This window comes from Lepidochelys olivacea, assembly GCF_965140295.1.
Source record: "Lepidochelys olivacea isolate rLepOli2 genome assembly, chromosome: 16".
Lineage (NCBI taxonomy): Eukaryota > Metazoa > Chordata > Testudines > Cheloniidae > Lepidochelys > Lepidochelys olivacea.
The window spans coordinates 27,709,089-27,729,053 of NC_140426.1; the positions used below are offsets into that span (position 1 = coordinate 27,709,089).

A 19,965-nucleotide genomic window follows, 5' to 3' on the forward strand; every position below is an offset into this window, starting at 1 on the left:
AGCTTTGAGTGTTTAGAAGATAAAAGTGCATTCTGCAGAACATTGTGCTAACGTAATACCTTAATTTTTGTCTTGGCAGACTATCACAAATTCTTCAGGTTGCCAAACTTTAAAAAACCAAAACAAAAACACCCTCCCTCCCCACAATGATTCTATTATATTAATTCCTTTTGCAAAGCAGTAATAGTAACTAATAGTTGAGAATTAAACCCTTCAATAAAAACAGAATTCCCACCCCAATAGTGTACACATCTTGTAATAGCATCTGGGAGTTAATAGCTATTTGATATCCTCTTATGATAGCACCTCTCCATTCAAGATATCCTAAAGAGCATCATAGGTTTATATTTATACTACTGCGATGTAGCCATCTCTTTTGTGTGAAGAGTGATAACCTACTGCCCAGCTGTACCAGAACATTGTGTAGAGGAGGGGCCATTTGGCCAAGGACACTGGAGCATAGTGCATGTATTTATGAAAGTGTCTTTGAAAACTTTTATGCTCAAATGCGGTTTTCACTTTTCATGTAAAAGAGACCTGTTTAATAATGCTGACTGGACATTGCTTTCTGCCAAACATAACTTAAATTTCACTGGAAGAACTCAGTACTCTTTTCTTGCCCCCTTTCGCCTTAGTTTAGTGAGTATGGTGTAAATTTTCCATGTTTGAGAGGGAAATGTTCATGTGCTAAACACGGACTTGTAATGCTTAATGCATCTTTGTCTACTGTTAGTTACTATCTACTATAATGTATAGGAGCCCTAGCTATGGACTGGGAGGACCCCATTGTGCTAGGTAATGTAAAAACAACAAAAAGTTGGTCCTTGCCCTGAAAAGCTTATAGTGTAAGTATAAGACAAGAGACAACAGGAACAAACATAGATGGGGAGAACATGGAAACAGTGAGACCATATTTGTCAGCATGGTAGGTAGTGGTATCAGCACGACAGTGGCATGGTGCCTATTAAAAAAACTTGGCAATGGCTAGGCCAAAGGAGAGTTTTAAGGGGGTAATGAGATCACTTTGTGGACGTTTACAGGGAGCTCGTCCCACAAGTGAGGGCAGTGTGGGAGAAAGCAGAAAGGTGTTTGAACATTTAGGAAATGTGCGATGGAGGCTGGCATCATTTGTCTATTGGACATGGGAGACAATATTTTGATAGAGATGATAGGCAGGATGGGAATAGGCTGTGAAGGGCCTTGAAAGCGAAGACCAGCATCTTATGTTTGACGTGATATAAAATGGGGAGCCAGTGGAGGGATTTTAGAGGGGTGATAAGGTCAAAGAGAGAGGGTAAGGGAATGATCTTTGCAATTCTGACATATGACAAAAAAAAAAAAAAAAAAAGTCAAGCTAGTAGCACTTACCATGAGTCAGCACCAGGCTGATGTTACAGGCATATTTACGTGCCACAGGCTCTAGGTGGCCCCCAAACTTATACATCTCAAGGTAGGCCTCCCCCCAAGCACCAGTGTGGGGAAGATTTCTCAGATGCAGAGCATCTGAATGCAAAATCACCGGCAGATTATCTTGAGTGCAAAGACTGAAGGGTCCACTATGCTTACCAATGGGATGACATGCATCAAAATACAGATTCTGAATTTTAATGTTCAATTATAGTGCAGCAGGTTTGTCACTGGTTTGTAGCTTCATATTGAAGGATCCTATCCTTCTGGTATCACAGTGACGCTTCAGGTAGGGAATGTGGGGAACTTCCTTGGCGTTTATATGCATGCATTATCCACAATACTTTTTTCATAAATTCAAAAATATTCCCTAGGATGCTTAGCACATGGTAAAATGATGTAGACATCTTGGATTTAACAATCTTGAAAATAGTTATTTTGCTGGGACAGAGCCGGAAAGCTGGTTAATGCTAGAGTACAAAATTTATTATGGCATACAATTCTAGCTTCACCTAGATTGTAGCCACTGAGACACTGCTGACCTTAAGCACTCCACGTTTGTTTAAGTTGCAATAATTACAGTACCATAGTACAGTGTATATGGTTAAACTTCAACTAACTGCTTGTTTTAGGTCATGAGCCAGCATCTCCCATAATAAATACAGTGTCCATGTATTAGCTGACTTGAAAGCACTTTGGGCCACTTCTAGAGCAAATATCCAACAAACAGTTGCACTGCATGAGCTAAAGTAACCTATTTTCCAAAGGAGTGGATCAATAAAATGTAAAAGAAATGATACTTTTAAACTAATTTCAAACAAAAAATTGACAAGACACATGCACAGAAGAGACAAGGTGGGTGAGGTAATATATTTTATTATAAATTGGTCCAGTAAAAGATATTATCTTTCCCACCTTGTCTTTCTAGTATCCTAGAACCAACATAGTTATAACAACACACCAAACAATATGCATAGGCCACAAGTATGAAACACAAAGCTATGTAACCAATGTTCTTGTTCTACCCCTTTAATAATGAATGGGTCACTTTCTGCAAGCGTAGGAGTGTTAAATCAAATGGACTTTGCTTCCCCAAATTCCTTATGTGTTTTTTTGTTAGATGGCAGGGGCCTGGCTTACTATGCAGGCTACTGAATATAATGGGGTTCCAATCCTGACAAGCACCTGGATCCTCTCTAATCTAAATAATGATAAAGTGGGTGGAGTCTTGCTGTGCACTGTTACACAGCAGCGGCTTTCCACTTAGGACAACAGTGCAGAGTTGAACTTAGCTTCTCCACTGTGACATGATTATTTTGAGGCCTCACTCATTTACTTAGAGCTGGAGGGCACAGCCAGGGGCCCACTTATGCAATGGAGAAAAGGAACCCAGCAGAGGGATTTCTAGCAGTCAGCTACTGACCCCTCAGATCTTGCAACTTGCTTTTAAATAAGAACAATTCTACAAGACCTTCTGGCTGCAATGCAAATGGTTGAGTTGTGTATTTCTAGACAGCCAGAAACTGTGTGTGTCTGCCCTGCAATGTAAACTCAGGCTCAAGCTTAACCTCCCTTCTATCTACATACAAATTCCACTGTCGCAGGACCCCACAGGTGCAGAGAGTCTGAGTCAAGCTGGGACCCAGGTATGACCAGGGAGGGTACAGGCTGACAGCCAAGTCAAATATTATGATTTTTGAAAATCTTGTTCATATAAAAAAAAAAGTTCTACCAATCCTAAAGGATCAGACATAGTGGACATCAGTTTTGTGGTAGAGATAGTAAACTTTAGAATTGTAAAGAGTCCTTTTCAGAAGCAGTTAATCAAGTTCTAGTCCAATGTCCAAATATTCAATATCAGGGCGGTCCAGTTGGGACTGGAGATCTCAGTCTTACGACTCAAACTTCCCCCAAATAAAGCTTAAACAGATCAGAGATGAAAGGATCAGGTCCCATGAGTTTTTATAGAGATTTTTGCAGCCTCTTGACAGCACTAGTCCTTGGGTGAACAATAGGCTTTTAAAGTAACCTATTTGGTAAGCATCACTGGCAATTAGGTACATGGATTAACATAAGGCAACGGTCTATCTCCCACCATTTTGCAGGTGATTTACTACAAACTTCAAAGAGAAATTAAGACAGTGACATCAGTACATTTAAATGTTAATTCACAGATCAAAAGAAGATCTTAATAGAATACAGCATAGACGGGAATGTTTGATTACATTGCTAACCTCTACAATATGTATGTAAACACACAAAACACAAACACTATCTACTAATATGTCTCTAAAGGTTGAATCAGGGTCAGTTAGCCTGCTAGTTGCTTAACTCTTTCTGGCCCCATGTCACAAGCTGGGACCCAGGGTTCATGCCCCATTGCTTTATATTGTAGACACAGCCTCACTGGATTCATTCTCTGTGATTCTGCCAAAAGTATCCCACAGTCCTATGGGCTAACATTCTATGTCCTGTGACAGCAAAGTTTGGTTGAGAGTCAAGTTTTTCCACACTGCACCATGAACAGAGGGCCAGATCAGCCATGCTTTGAGGGTGCTAGGAAGTCTGGAATATAGGTGGTTGGACTGGAGCCCACATAATATAGTGTCACCCCTTATGGGGTCCCAGAGCCCAAGTTCTAGGCTGAACCCAAACATCTCTACTGGAATTTTATAGCCCCGAGCAGCCAGAGCCCTGTGAGCCCAAGTTAGCTGGCACAGGCCAGCTGTGGGTGTTTTAGAGTGCATCTACACTGCTATAAGAGAGCTCAGAGTTGCCATATTCAGCTTGTGTGTTCACTCTGAAGCCTAATGATGAATGTTTAAACATCAATATTGTTAATTAGAGCTAGGAAAACTTGTAACAAGTACCTTATGTGATCATAGAATCATATAAGATTAGGGTTAGAGGAGACCTCAGGAGGTCATCTAGTCCAACCCCCTGCTCAAAGCAGGACCAACCCCCATTAAATCATCCCAGCCAGGGCTTTGTCAAGCCGGGCCTTTAAACCTCTAAGGATGGAGATTGCACCTGGTAACCCACTCCAGTGCCTCAGTGACATACTTTGACTTTTTTGTGTGGAATGTTCATGAACATTACAATGTTCTCAGATGCATTATGACAATATTTGTATAAAAGTTATGTTGCTCAGTTGTTTATCATGTCAGATAAATAATACTGTTTCCATTCTCTAAATGGGTAAGCAGCAGCAGCAATTTGTGCAAGCCACTCTGGAAAAACTATATATTTATAGACTTCTTAAGGGAAGCTGGCAGGCTCTGTAGATATGTTGTCAGAGCCAATCTACAGCAGCAGGTAAAGGTCTTAGTATGTATGACTCAAACCAGCATGGGCAAAGCGCAGCACACCTGTCCTTTGCCATCTCTGCTATCTACTCTAAAACTGAAGGGAAACTCCACAATCACCTGTAGACTCAAACCTCTGTTCCATAATGCATGTACAGGCTCAGTGATAAAACTGGATGTTAAGGGTGAAATCCTAGTCCAACTGAAGTCAATAGGGCCAGAATTTCACCCAAAGACCTTGGTTTTAGTGTAGAGGTGCTGAGATACTACGGTTATGAGTCATATCAGTGGCTGCATATAGCCAGTGTACCCACTGATGCTCCTTCCCCTGCAACCCTAAAAGCATATTTTGCCTTTTTATATGTTTTGAAGTGTTATGGTCACTTACAACACTGTATAAAACGTTCTCTCTATGAATTTCTCTCATCACAAGTCTAAGTATATTTATATGCAAATTAGTTGCCTTCCACAGGTTTCAGAGTAGCAGCCGTGTTAGTTTTTGTGTTTGCAAAAAGGAAAGGAGGACTTGTGGCACCTTAGAGACTAACAAATTTATTTGAGCATAAGCCTTCGTGAGCTACAGCTCACTTCAGCGGATGCATTCAGTGGAAAATACAGTGGGGAGATTTATATACACAGAGAAAATGAAACCATGGGTGTTACCATACACGCTGTAAGGAGAGTGAGATCACTTTAGATAAGCTAATACCAGCAGGAGAGCAGGGAGTGGGGGAGAAATCATCCCCCCCACACACTGTTCCTCAGACGTTTTTATCAACTGCTGGAAATGGCCCACCTTGATTATCATTACAAAAGGCTCCCCCACCCCCTTCTGAGAATGCCACCATAGAGGTCCTGGATTTCAGTCTCTTTCCTAGCAGCCTAAATTTGGCCTCCAGGATGTCTCTCCTAGCCTTCACTAGGTCATTGGTACCTACATGTACCATAACCACCAGCTCCTCCCCAGCACTACACATAAGTCTATCTAGATGCCTCGAGAGATCTGCAACCTTTGCACCAGGCAGACAACTCACCATACGGTTCTCCCAGTCATCACAAACCCAGCTATCTAGGTTTCTAATGATCGAATCTCCCATTACTAACACCTGCCTTTTTCTAACCGCTGGAGAGGTAACCTCAGTGTGAGAGGATACGCCAACATCATCTGGAAGGGGGGTCCCAAATATGGGAAGGTGTCCCTCTGCTCCCGTTGACTGCTCTCCTTCTCTGGGCTTTTCATCCTCCTTAGCAGTGCAGGGGCTGTCTGACGGGTAGATTTGCCCCACCTCCAGTGTCCCAGAAAGCCTCATCAACACACCTCTTTGCCTCCCTTAGCTCCTCCAGTTCCGCCACCCTGGCCTGCAAAGCCCGTACACGGTCTCTGAGAGCCAAAATGCGCAATAAGCGAACAGAGGTGCAGGAATCAGAACAGTGGGTCAAACCTCTGCCCCAGCTAACACGGAGCCCAGCCACCGCCCGCCCCGGCCCATACTGTCCCCAACCGCCCACCGCCCGCCCCATACTGTCCCCAACCACCGCCCGTCCCGGCCACCGCCCGCCCCATACTGCCCCAACCGCCCGCTGCCCCAGCCACCGCCCGCCCCGCCCCATACTGCCCCAACCGCCCGCCGCCCCAGCCACCGCCCGCCCTGGCCTATACTGTCCCCAGCCACCGCCCGTCCCGGCCACCGCCCGCCCCATACTGCCCCAACCGCCCGCCGCCCCAGCCACCGCCCGCCCCATACTGTCCCCAGCCACCGCCCGCCCCGGCCACCGCCCGCCCCATACTGCCCCAACTGCCCGCCGCCCCAGCCACCGCCCGCCCCGGCCCATACTGTCCCCAACCGCCCGCTGCCCCAGCCACCGCCCGCCCTGGCCTATACTGTCCCCAGCCACCGCCCGTCCCGGCCACCGCCCGCCCCATACTGCCCCAACCGCCCGCTGCCCCAGCCACCGCCCGCCCCGCCCCATACTGTCCCCAGCCACCGCCCGCCCCGCCCCATACTGCCCCAACCGCCCGCCGCCCCAGCCACCGCCCGCCCTGGCCTATACTGTCCCCAGCCACCGCCCGTCCCGGCCACCGCCCGCCCCGGCCCATACTGCCCCAACCGCCCGCTGCCCCAGCCACCGCCCGCCCTGGCCTATACTGTCCCCAGCCACCGCCCGTCCCGGCCACCGCCCGCCCCGGCCCATACTGCCCCAACCGCCCGCTGCCCCAGCCACCGCCCGCCCTGGCCTATACTGTCCCCAGCCACCGCCCGTCCCGGCCACCGCCCGCCCCATACTGCCCCAACCGCCCGCCGCCCCAGCCACCGCCCGCCCCATACTGTCCCCAGCCACCGCCCGCCCCGGCCACCGCCCGCCCCATACTGCCCCAACTGCCCGCCGCCCCAGCCACCGCCCGCCCCGGCCCATACTGTCCCCAACCGCCCGCTGCCCCAGCCACCGCCCGCCCTGGCCTATACTGTCCCCAGCCACCGCCCGTCCCGGCCACCGCCCGCCCCATACTGCCCCAACCGCCCGCTGCCCCAGCCACCGCCCGCCCCGCCCCATACTGCCCCAACCGCCCGCCGCCCCAGCCACCGCCCGCCCTGGCCTATACTGTCCCCAGCCACCGCCCGTCCCGGCCACCGCCCGCCCCGGCCCATACTGTCCCCAACCGCCCGCCGCCCCAGCCACCGCCCGCCCCGGCCCATGCTGGCCCCGCGCGCCGCCCTCGGACCGTCGCGCGCCCGGCCCGGCTCGGCTGCCCGCGGAACGCAGAGGGCGCTGCAGCCGCTGCGCACAGAGCTTTTATTTGCATGTTCCCGCCTCTACGCAGCGCTGATTGGTGAACTGTGCTGGCGGGGGTGAGGATTGGCTGAACTGCCTGTCACTGTGGTGAACCCAGTCCCCGCGGCCGGGCTCGGCCTCACCCTGGCGGCTGCAGCAGTGGGCGGGGGGCTCGAGCCGAGCGGCGGCGGCGGCGGGCCGGGGGCGGCGAGGGGACCCCGCGGGGACCCCCGCCCCTCCTGCTGTGGGCACAGCAGCCGGCCGGCCTCGGCCTTCGGGAGCAGCGCGCAGGTGAGACCCGCCCGCCGGGGCAGGCGAGACCCAGAACCGCCCCCATCCCTGAGGCTTTGCCGGCGGCCGGGGGGCCTCGGGGCTCCCGCTTCCTGGGGCCCCGCGTCACCTCAGGCGCCCCCTGGCGCCGCTCGCGACTGGGAAACCCCTCCCCCACCCCCGGCGGTCCCGCCTGCACCCTCCCCGAGACCCCTCCCCCACCCCCGGCGGTCCCGCCTGCACCCTCCCCGAGACCCCTCCCTCCCCCACGCCCGGCGGTCCCGCCTGCACCCTCCCCGAGACCCCTCCCTCCCCCACGCCCGGCGGTCCCGCCTGCACCCTCCCCGAGACCCCTCCCTCCCCCACGCCCGGCGGTCCCGCCTGCACCCTCCCCGAGACCCCTCCCCCACGCCCGGCGGTCCCGCCTGCACCCTCCCCGAGACCCCTCCCTCCCCCACGCCCGGCGGTCCCGCCTGCACCCTCCCCGAGAGCCCTCCCTCCCCCACGCCCGGCGGTCCCGCCTGCACCCTCCCCGAGAGCCCTCCCCCACGCCCGGCGGTCCCGCCTGCACCCTCCCCGAGAGCCCTCCCTCCCCCACGCCCGGCGGTCCCGCCTGCACCCTCCCCGAGACCCCTCCCCCACGCCCGGCGGTCCCGCCTGCACCCTCCCCGAGAGCCCTCCCTCCCCCACGCCCGGCGGTCCCGCCTGCACCCTCCCCGAGAGCCCTCCCTCCCCCACGCCCGGCGGTCCCGCCTGCACCCTCCCCGAGACCCCTCCCTCCCCCACGCCCGGCGGTCCCGCCTGCACCCTCCCCGAGAGCCCTCCCTCCCCCACGCCCGGCGGTCCCGCCTGCACCCTCCCCGAGAGCCCTCCCTCCCCCACGCCCGGCGGTCCCGCCTGCACCCTCCCCGAGAGCCCTCCCTCCCCGACGCCCGGCGGTCCCGCCTGCACCCTCCCCGAGAGCCCTCCCTCCCCCACGCCCCGCGGTCCCGCCTGCACCCTCCCCGAAACCCCTCCCTCCCCCACGCCCGGCGGTCCCGCCTGCACCCTCCCCGAGAGCCCTCCCTCCCCCACGCCCGGCGGTCCCGCCTGCACCCTCCCCGAAACCCCTCCCTCCCCGACGCCCGGCGGTCCCGCCTGCACCCTCCCCGAGACCCCTCCCCCACGCCCGGCGGTCCCGCCTGCACCCTCCCCGAGAGCCCTCCCTCCCCCACGCCCGGCGGTCCCGCCTGCACCCTCCCCGAGAGCCCTCCCTCCCCCACGCCCGGCGGTCCCGCCTGCACCCTCCCCGAGAGCCCTCCCTCCCCCACGCCCGGCGGTCCCGCCTGCACCCTCCCCGAGAGCCCTCCCCCACGCCCGGCGGTCCCGCCTGCACCCTCCCCGAGAGCCCTCCCTCCCCGACGCCCGGCGGTCCCGCCTGCACCCTCCCCGAGAGCCCTCCCTCCCCCACGCCCCGCGGTCCCGCCTGCACCCTCCCCGAAACCCCTCCCTCCCCCACGCCCGGCGGTCCCGCCTGCACCCTCCCCGAGAGCCCTCCCTCCCCCACGCCCGGCGGTCCCGCCTGCACCCTCCCCGAAACCCCTCCCTCCCCCACGCCCGGCGGTCCCGCCTGCACCCTCCCCGAGAGCCCTCCCTCCCCCACGCCCGGCGGTCCCGCCTGCACCCTCCCCGAGACCCCTCCCCCACGCCCGGCGGTCCCGCCTGCACCCTCCCCGAGACCCCTCCCCCACCCCCGGCGGTCCCGCCTGCACCCTCCCCGAAACCCCTCCCCCACGCCCGGCGGTCCCGCCTGCACCCTCCCCGAGACCCCTCCCCCACGCCCGGCGGTCCCGCCTGCACCCTCCCCGAGACCCCTCCCCCACGCCCGGCGGCCCCGCCTGCACCCTCCCCGAGAGCCCTCCCTCCCCCACGCCCGGCGGTCCCGCCTGCACCCTCCCCGAGACCCCTCCCCCACGCCCGGCGGCCCCGCCTGCACCCTCCCCGAGAGCCCTCCCTCCCCCACGCCCGGCGGCCCCGCCTGCACCCTCCCCGAGAGCCCTCCCTCCCCCACGCCCGGCGGTCCCGCCTGCACCCTCCCCGAGAGCCCTCCCTCCCCCACGCCCGGCGGTCCCGCCTGCACCCTCCCCGAGAGCCCTCCCTCCCCCACGCCCGGCGGTCCCGCCCCCTGCCCCCAGAACCTCCCTGCCCCACGCTTGCCAAGCCTCCTACACCCCATCCCTGCGACTCTTTCCTCGCCCCCACGCTCCTGGGACTCCCTGCTCCTCACCGCTGAGACCCTTCCCCACACACCGCTGGGATCCCCCTGCTGCCTCCTATCCCTGAGACCACTCTCCACCCACTCCCGGGACCCTCCCCTGCTCCACCCAGACCACCTCCTGCCCCGCCAGGCTTGGGATGCCCCCCACCCGCCCATCCCTGAGGTCCCTCAGCCCCACGCCTGGGACTTGCTACCCACCTGCTGGAACTGCCTGCTCCCATCCCCCTTGTCACCTACCGCGGGACCCCTTCTTCCCCCTAGACCCCTCGCCAGAAATCCCCGGATGCGCCCCACCTTCTCCATTCCCGAGACCCCACACCACACACCCTTGGGACACACCCCCACAGCCTATTCCTGACACCCTCCCGTTCCTGTCACTTGCCCTCAGCCCTCCCAGCAGGTGGGTCCCGGGGATACCCCCTCATCTATGTTGCAAACTCCTCTCCAGGGTCTGGTGAGATCAGAACTGCCTCCCATCTCTATCACTCATTCTTCCCAGGATAGGCGAGACCCTGGAATGCTCTCCCTTGCTTATCTCTGTTACAAACACTCCCCTACCTCGGGGTATTCCTGAGGCACCTCTCCACTCCCACAGCTGCACACTCTCAGAAGGTGAGACCCTGGGACCACCCCCATCCCTATCACTTACCCCTGCTCTCTTGAAACAAGTGGTACCCAGGACTGCCCTGCTCATCCATGTTCCTGGCAGATCTTGCCACACATCCTTGGTACAATTGAGACCCTGGGACATCTTCACATAGCTGTCACAAATATGCTAGGATATCTCTGAAACACCTGCCAGGACAGGTGACACTTTGGGATACCCCCTCACTCCAGGTCAGGTGAGACCCAGAACTGCATCCACAATCTCTTTTGTGCATGTAATAGGTGAGGCCAATCCCTAAGATACCCCATTCCTGTTACTCACCTTCCCCCATCCCAAGACCAGGTGAGATCCAGAAACCCCCCCCCCCCACACACACACACAAGATCCTCCCTACCCTCATCCCTGTCACATCTAGCTGGGATAGCTGAGACTTTGCAGTCCTCCCACCTAGCCCATTCCTGCCTGTGTTTTTCACTCTCTTTCACACACAGTTCAGATGAGATCCCAGGAATCCTCTTCTCTGCCCTAACACTGAGATGCCCAGGCGCCCTCACCATTGCTGTCTCCTCCTTTCTCCAGGATTAGAGGGACCCAGGACACCTGCCTATTTCTGCCACTGGCACCTGGCATCCCCAGGACCTCCTAGCTCTAGGACACACACAGGGGATAGGTGAAACCACAGGCTTGCCCCTTGTAGAGACTTGAATCTCCTATCTCTGTGACACATCCCACAAAGCTAGGTATGTGAGACTGGGTCCCGTTGGGGAGTGTCCTGACTCCTTTCCCAGCTTTCTGCTTTCCCATTCCCCCAGGACAAGTTAGATCTTGGAAGAAACTCAGGAGCCACATTTTGAGGATGGTGAGATGGTGTACCCCCCTGGAACTAATGGGCCTTGGGATTCTCACACCCCCTCCCCTTGTACCTTGTCAGACCTGGGGACCCTCCCCCATCCAGTCTCTCCTCTCCTCTCCCATTCCATGTGATAGGTGAGTCATAATCTCCCTACCTCATGGTTGATGTGTATTTGGTTGGGACTGGGCACCTCTGAGACTGGTAAGTCCCTTTCACTGTCTGTCCTTGGACAAGTGGAAGGAGAGGGGTGGTGGCTGGGTTTCCCCATTGTCAAGTGCCTGCCCTAGAGCAGTGGTTCTCAGCCAGGGGTCCGAGGCCCCCTGGGGGGCTGTGAGCAGGGCCAGCATTAGACTATCTGGGGCCCAGGGCAGAAAGCCGAAGCCCTGCTGCATGGGGTTGAAGCCCAGGCTATGAGCCATGCCACCCAGGACTGAAGCCGAAGTCTGAGCAATGTAGCTTCATGGGGGCCCCTGTGGCATGAGGCCCCAGGCAGTTGCCCTGCTTGCTACCCCCTACTGCTGGCCCTGGCTTTTATATGCAGAAAACCAGTTATTGTAGCACAGTGGGGTTTTGGAGTTTTTATAGCATGTTGGAGGGCCTCAGAAAGAAAAAAGTTGGGAACCCCTGCCCTAGAGCATGACTAGGGTAAATCAATTTGTTCATCATCACCATGTGTGTGTGTGGAGGGGGACTGTTGTTAATATTGACACTTTCCTCCTTTGCAAATACTTCTGCATTTTATGCAAAATAGAGAGATGAAAACTTGTCCAAGGTGTATATATTTCTCTTTCCATCGGGTAATTTTTTGTTCCTATCCGTTACAGTGCAAGTGTGTGGTATTCATATTATCACAGTTTCTTTGTTTATAGGATTCATGCACCCTCCCATCATCACCTCAGACACCCTGTAAGCAGCAATAATGTGAACAATCTATAGTATTGATGTCTCCTACTCTAGATTTGGTGCCCAGTCTAAGAGGCATTAACCAGCTCATTCAGTGAGACGGCCCTTCGTAGGGTGGGGGGTCAAAAGCCTTTACAGCTGTTCGGTTTTCTATGGTTGTAATATAAATAAACTCAAAATCTTTCCATTTTTTTCCTCCCCTTTAAGAAGTCTGTGAAGAGCCTTGTAGTATTTTAAGGTTTTGGCTAAATAGAAAGGAAGCCTTTGCATTTCATTGCCTCTTCTATGTGTTAGTAAGAAAGTAGATGGTGTATTAATTAAAATTTCTTTTGGACAGAGAGATTTGCAATATTGATAGTTGGCTTCTGTATAGTGCAGTGATAAATGCCTGAGAGATATGGACAATTAACTAGTACTGCTCATTCTCTGCACTGTTGTTTCAGAATATAGGGATGGAATTTCCAGCATTTTGATAATTTCATGAGGAGGGTGTGAGGAAGTCTTGGAAGTGGAGGTGCTCTTTGGGTTGTAAGATTCAAAGGATGTTGTGCTTTTTCAGGAAGACACATACAATGAGGGCTACCCTTGTAAACTGCAACCCTGCTGAGCAGGACATGGTGAGGGTAGGTGGAAGGCACAGACAGCTGTAGCAGAGGATGCTTTGTGAGATAATTTGGGAAACTAATCACATATTGTTTGGGATGACACTCTACAAATACAATTTAGAACTTTGTTTGACAGATATGTTCTGATTGCATTTTGTAAATGTGTCTTTTTTTTTGCTTCTGAGAATATGGATGACTAATGTTTTGGCATATAATGAAAAGGGTTACAGTTGAATTATGTAATTGAAGAACCCAAACATGCCTTTTGCATGTAGTTGTTGTCCTAGATAGACTAATATTCTATGATTCTATGATTCTAACTGGAACCAATGAAATGGAACAAATGCAGACTATTGCCTTATTAAAATTATTTTTTATTAACGCAGCTGTTTACTATAGAAAAATTTATTCTGTGTCCCAAAGAGATTACAATTGAAGATAACAATGTTTATTTGTATCTTGTCTAGCAGATGCTTAGTAATCAAAACTGGGCTTACTTTCATAATGAATATTGATTCTGGGACTGGCAGTTATTTTTGGTGTGTGGAAAAGGGGTAACAAAAATAAGTGAGAGGGAATGATCTGTATAAAGTTTTTTCTTTGTTTGCAAAGTTTGTTCTTCTCGTGATGGGATCCGTTTGAAGAACAATTTAATAGGATATTGTCACCTGAATTATATTTTGTAAACAAACACATTTTATTTATCTGTGATAAACGTGTTTACTGTAGATTATGAACAGTGAAGATTCTAAAAATCCAGTTTACTTGTCACTATTTTATGTTTTTAGCTTACTTGTATTTCCCTACCTTGAGTAATATAAATCTATTAATTTAGTTTCACTTTTGTTTATAGTCAATTTCACTTTTAAGTTCTAGTTCTTAGTGCTAAAATGTTTGAATTCAAACTCTGTATGGGGAAATGTTGATTTGCTTAAAAACACTTATTGGATTTTTTTTAAAATGGAAACATTGTTATTGATCTTATATTTACCAAATGTAAGTTGCTTTAAATCAAATTAATCACAGTCCAGTTCATACATATAATTCTTCAGTACTAAAAGAATTCCGCCAAATTCTTAAACCTTACCACTTGAATGTAATTCGAATTATATTTTTCTGAGTTCTCCAACATTTTCCCCAAATAATATTAGTGTAATTGAACAGAATGAAGTGTTTTATTTTAGCCTAGCATTCTTTTTGGCCAGGCTGATCTATTTTTCAGGGAAGAGCAAGATTTTATGAGGATTTGTTCTGTAGAGGAGGCCCAACAAGGAGTAAAGTGTTAATAAAAGCCCCTGTTTTTGTGAACATTAATTAATATTAAACAATGAAATGTTGTCCAAGATTTTATATTATCGCTGATAATTTTATATTATTACCTACCGAAATAAACACCATAAAACTACTTCAACAACTTCCCCTTATTCCCTTTCTCTTTAGTTGTGTAGTCTTTCATAGGGAGGAAATTCCGTCTTTGAAAGCCCTTTTTTTTTCCTCCTCAGTTAGTTGTCCATTTTTGGGAAAAAGAGAGTATTTAGATAGTGGGTTTTGTTGCTACTTTTGTGATTGAGGTATGATCCTTCTTGTGTGCATTTGTCTTGTTTTGTCTTAAAGAGAAAAGTGGGAAGGGAAAAGAATAGCAAAGACAGAAAATGTGGTTTCTTTCTGTTTGTCTTTCTCAATTTCAGACTAGTTGCTGGGGAACCAGAAGGCACAGCATATGATCTTATCAGCCACACTGAGACCTTGCAAACTTTTACCAGTGCCAGGCTGTTTCAGGCATTACTGTACTTTTACCTGCCTTTCTAGTCACAGGCTCATGGCAATGTTGCAAAAAGTAGAGTTGTTTTAGCTGGCTAAGCCAGACTCTTATATGACAGAAGACAAAAAAAGGAAGATAGGAAATAGGCGAAATAAGATAGGGAATGAAAAATGACAGTAGCAAAGGGCTAGTAGTAGGAACCTCAGGTTCACATTTTAGTTGAACCTGATGGAGGTGGTAATTATAGAATCACGGCTGGAATGGCTAAAATGTAGGGCTGAAAGGGACCTTGAGGTCATCTACTCCATCACTTCATGCTAAATCAGGATCAAGTATACCTGGACCATCCCTGACAGGTGTTTGTCTAACCTATTCTTAAAATCTTCTCCAGTGATGGGGATTCCATAACCCCCTTGGTAACCTGTTCCAGTACTTTGCTATCCTTATAGAATCATAGCAATGTAGGACTGGAAGGGACCTTGATAGGTCATCTAGTCCAGCCCCATGGACTGAGAGGCAGGATTAAATATGATGTTAGACCATCCTTGACAGGTGTTTGTCTAATCTATTCTTAAAACCCACCAATATCCGATATTTCACAGCCTCCCTAGGTAATTTGTTCCAGTACTTAATACCCTTACAGTTAGAAAGGTGTTCCTTATGCCTAACCTAAATCTCCTTTGCTGCAATTTAAGCCCATTACTTCCTGTCCTGTCCTCAGTGGATAAGGAGAACAATTTATCATCATTCTCTTTATAACAACCTTTTACATACTTGAAGATTGTTATAATGACCACCCTCAGTCTTCTCTTCTCCAGATTAAACAAATCCATTTTTTCCATCTTTTCTTTTAGTTCATGTTTTCTGGACCTTAACTCATTTTTGTTACTCTCTCCTGGACTTTTTCCAGTTTGTCCACATCTTTCCTGAAGTGTGATGCCCAGAACTGGGCACAGTACTCTAGTTGAGGCTTTATCAGTGCTGAGTAGAGTGGAAGAATTACTTCTTGTGTCTTGCTTACAACATTCCTACTAGTACATCCCAGAATGATGTTCACTTTTTTTTTTTCAGCAATATTACATTGTTGACTCATATTTAGTTTGTGATCTGCTATAAGCCTCAAATCCTTTTCTGCAGTATTCCTTCTTGGCAGTCAGTTCCCATTTTGCCTATTTGTGCAATTTCTTATTCCTTCCTAAGTGGAGTACTTTGCATTTGTTCTTATTGAATTTCATCCTATTTAATTTAGGCCATTTCTCCAGTTTGTCAAGATCATTTTGAATTCTAATTCCTATTGTCAAAAGCGCTTACAACCTGACCAGCTTGGCATCATCCTTTAAACTTTATATTTGTACTGTCTATGCCATTATCCAAATAATTTATGAAGATATTGAATAAAATTGGACCAAGGACAGATCCCTGCCAGATCCCACTTGACATGCCCTTTCAGCTTGCCTGTGAACCAGTAATTACTATTCTCTGAATATGGTTTCCCGACTGATTGTTCACCCACCTTATAATAGGTTCACCTAGGCTATATTTTCCTAGTTTGCTTATGAGGTCATGTGAGACAGTATCAAAACCCTTACTAAGGTCAAGATATATCACATCTACTGCTTTTCCCCATCTACAAGACTCAGTACCCTGTCAAAGAAGGATATTGGGTTAGTTTGACATGATTTGTTCTTGACTAATTCATGTTGAATGTTACTTATCACCTTAATATTTTCTAGGTACTTACTGATTGATTGAATTATCTTTCTTGGTACTGCAGTTAAGATGACTGGTCTATAATTTCCTGGGTTGCCCTTACTACTCCTTTTTATAAATAGGTACTGTATTTGCTGTTTTCCAGACCTCTGGGATCTCTCCCATCCTCCATGAGTTTTCAGAGATAATTGCTAATAGCTCAGAGATCTCTTCAGAATATCCTTAGATATTCTAGGATGTATTACTCAGGCCCTGCTGACTTGAAGATACCCTTAGACAAGTTAGATATGTCTACACTGTAATTAGGCACCCGCGGCTGGCCAGCCCCAGCTGACTCATACTGAGGCTGCGGAGCCGTTTAATTGCTCTGTAGGCATTTGGGCTTGGGCTGTAGCCCGAGCTCTGTGACCCTGCCACCTCACAGGGTCATAAAGCCTGGCTCCAGCCTGAGCCCAAATGTCTGTACCACAGTTAAAGTGCCCCTAAGCTCAAGCCCCCTGAACCCGAGGCAGCTGTTACCAGCCAGCCACAGGTTTCTAATTGCAGTAGAGACCAACCCGAAGTAATTCTTTATTTGTTCTTTCCTTAATTCAGCCTCAGATCCTACCCCATATTACAAGGATGTTCACTATGTTAGTCATCCAATTACTGCTAATCTTTTCGGTGAAAATTGAAACAAAAATGGCATTTAATACTTTGGCCAATGCTGCATTTTTTGTTGTCTTTCCCTCCTCATTGTGTAATGGCCTACACTATCCTTGGTCTTCCTCTGGCTTCTAATGTACCTGTAAAATGTTTTCTTGTTACCCTTATCCCTAGGTAGTTTAATCTCATTTTGTTTCTTGGTTTTTCTAATTTTGTCCATACGTGTTTGTATTTTTGTGGGGTTTTTTGTTTGTTTGTTTTTTAATATTCATCATTTTTAACTTGAACTACTTTCCACTTTTTTTTTATGATTCTTGGGGCTGGGGAAGAGGGTTGGGGTGCAGGGGTGTGAGGGCTCCGACTGGGTTTTCCGGCAGGCCCCCAAGCCCACACCCCCAGCCGGAGCCCTCACACCCCTGCACCCCAACCCTCTGCCCCAGCCCTGAGCCCCCTCACACACCCCGAACCTCTCAGCCCCACCCCCACCACATTAATTTTGTTATGTGCGCCAATATGAAGGTTATGTGTCACACAACACCTCCGTATTGGTGCACATAACAAAAGTCATAACATGGATGGGAAAAATTAGAGGGAACACTGACCACCACCATTCCAGAACTTGGGGACAGTTATCCTTTTCTTCCAGGAGGAGTGCACACCAACATTGTGATTCTTCAGATACGTGAGAAGAACTGCTCTTCAGTACTGAGGCAGCATCAGTTCGTCACTGTACAGTAGCCTGGGGTACCATCCATGGGATACCCGTTGAGTCCAGTATTGATGACACAGAGATGTTTAAATATTGGACATTTTCAGGGCTGCTACTTGTTCTTCCATACATATTTGTACCAAATATGCTGTTACAGTGGCATCTCAGTCAGATCCAAACTTTGTGAAGGCAGTCCTGCAGTCATTATTTAAATAGACTCCAAGACCCACCTTCTACGCATACTGCATGTGTTATATTAGTGGAATATATGTCTGCAACCACTCAAAGAAGAAAACATTGTTACCATTGTTACTTACTTGTTCTGTGACAGTTGTTCTTCAAGATAAAGGTGCAGATGCGTATTCCACAATCCACTTTACATTCCTTCTGCATTAGAGTCTCTGCTTTTGACATTCGGTACAAAGGAATAGAGGGGAGTTGGGATGGTGCTGCTTCTTAAATAGTTAGGTGAAGGGCTAATGGGCACAGCGTGTGAGCACCGCCCCATGGGTACTGCTAGGCAAAGTACTGTGGCTTTGGCGCGCTGGGTGTGAACTTGGAGGGTTGTTGGGTATGGGTGGGAAAAGTATGGAACAGGTTTTTTTGGTGGGAGGGGAGGAATTGTTAGGGAGCTTCCCCCATGCAGACCCTGGCTGACCCCTAGCCTCTCCCATTCAGTCAGGCACAACTGCCATGTCCTCATGTGTCCCTGTACCCCCATGTGTCCTTGCACCCTCTGCCCACACTCAGACACTCACTCACCCCATCCCCATGTGGCCCTGCACCTCCTCCCTGTCCCTATATGGTGCTGTACCCCGTTCCCATGTGTGTCTGTGTCCCCACTCAGCCACCCTCTATCCCTATGTAGCGCTGCACTCCCTCCCCAATCACCATGTGGCCCTGTACCTCCCTTCCCCCTGTGGTCCCATTCAGCCCCTGCCCCAGTCTGTACTCCCCCACTAACCTGTAGGAGCCCCTGTCTGACCCCCAGCACCCTATGCTGTCTGTCTCCCCACAGCCCCTATCTCCTGACCTGGCCTGATAGGTCCTGTGAGCAAGGTAGTCTCTTTCTCTTCCCTCGCTGGCTGGGAGCTGCTGCTTTGTTCTATCGCCACAGCACTCTCTGATGGGAAAAAGGTGGAACTGAAGCAACATTTCGGCAGAAGGTTTTTTCTGCGCAAAATTTTTAAAATATGCATGGCTCATTAATTATGTGCTTGCACAGTAGCACAGAATTCCCCCAGGAGTAATACGAATTTATTTTTTGTGCTGTTTGTTTTTCGTATTTCATTTCAGTTTGCCCACTAACTAAAGATGAAAGTTGTTTTTTCATTTACTGGTTCTCTTCCACTAGCACAATATTACAATATTTGTTTTGCAAACAGTGCAGAAAATGTTTAAATCTAATTTTTTTTTCAATTGAAAATAGGAAAAAATATGAAAACATTAATTTGAATGTTGGGTTTAATAAAACTTTTTAAAACAAGCATATTTTGAACCTCAGATATGTGATATGTTGAAAAATTATTAAAATATATAAAAAAGCATGCAATCATGAGAACAAAACTTGGACACTAAAATCTTTCACTAATGGTGGTGGTGGAGGAGTAGTCAGTAATCACAGTTTGACTTTAAAGCTTTTTCAAGATGCTTTTCAGTGTTCTAGCATGTGGGCCTTGATCTTGCAAACACTTATGCACATGCACAACTCTACTACTGTGAGAAGTCACCCGTTTCAGTGGGGTTAGTCGCAGTAGCAAAATAAATCGTGTGTCAAAGTTTGCAGGATCAGGGCTTAAGGCAGCGACTGTTATAGTTTCCATTAAAAAAACCTGTATTAACATACTCTGAAACTTGTGAAATTTCATTAACATCGAGTGTTGCACTGAATATTTTATTTTGTGTTATTTTATCGTTGTGGACTTTCACACTTGTGTTAACGTTCTTGGTAATCTTATACTCATGTCTTGAAAAACCTGCCCAGCATCTAGTAGCGAAAAATTAAGCCAATTAGCCAGGGTCCAAATTATTGCCATTTTGTAACTTAAAGGGCTCAGTCAGTTGTTCACTCTAATCAGTTGTGGCAATTTTCAGTGACCTTTTTATTTAATAAATTATTTTGCACTGGCCTTTGGCTAGTAGTTTTAGTTCTCTGGCTAT

General features: G+C 49.9%; 1 protein-coding gene across 2 annotated transcripts in view; it reads left to right on the forward strand.

Moving 5' to 3' along the window:
• The first annotated feature begins 7,594 nt into the window (after positions 1–7,594).
• RALGPS1 (Ral GEF with PH domain and SH3 binding motif 1) overlaps positions 7,595–19,965 on the forward strand; it is a 417,852-nt gene continuing 405,481 nt past the window's right edge. Inside the window, exon 1 of one of the 2 annotated variants that reach the window (XM_084649908.1) lies at positions 7,595–7,775. The gene's annotated coding sequence lies outside the window, so the exon portion shown is untranslated. Of the gene's footprint in view, positions 7,776–10,261; positions 10,624–19,965 lie in introns of those variants that run through there. The other variant, XM_084649907.1, reaches the window with a different exon arrangement.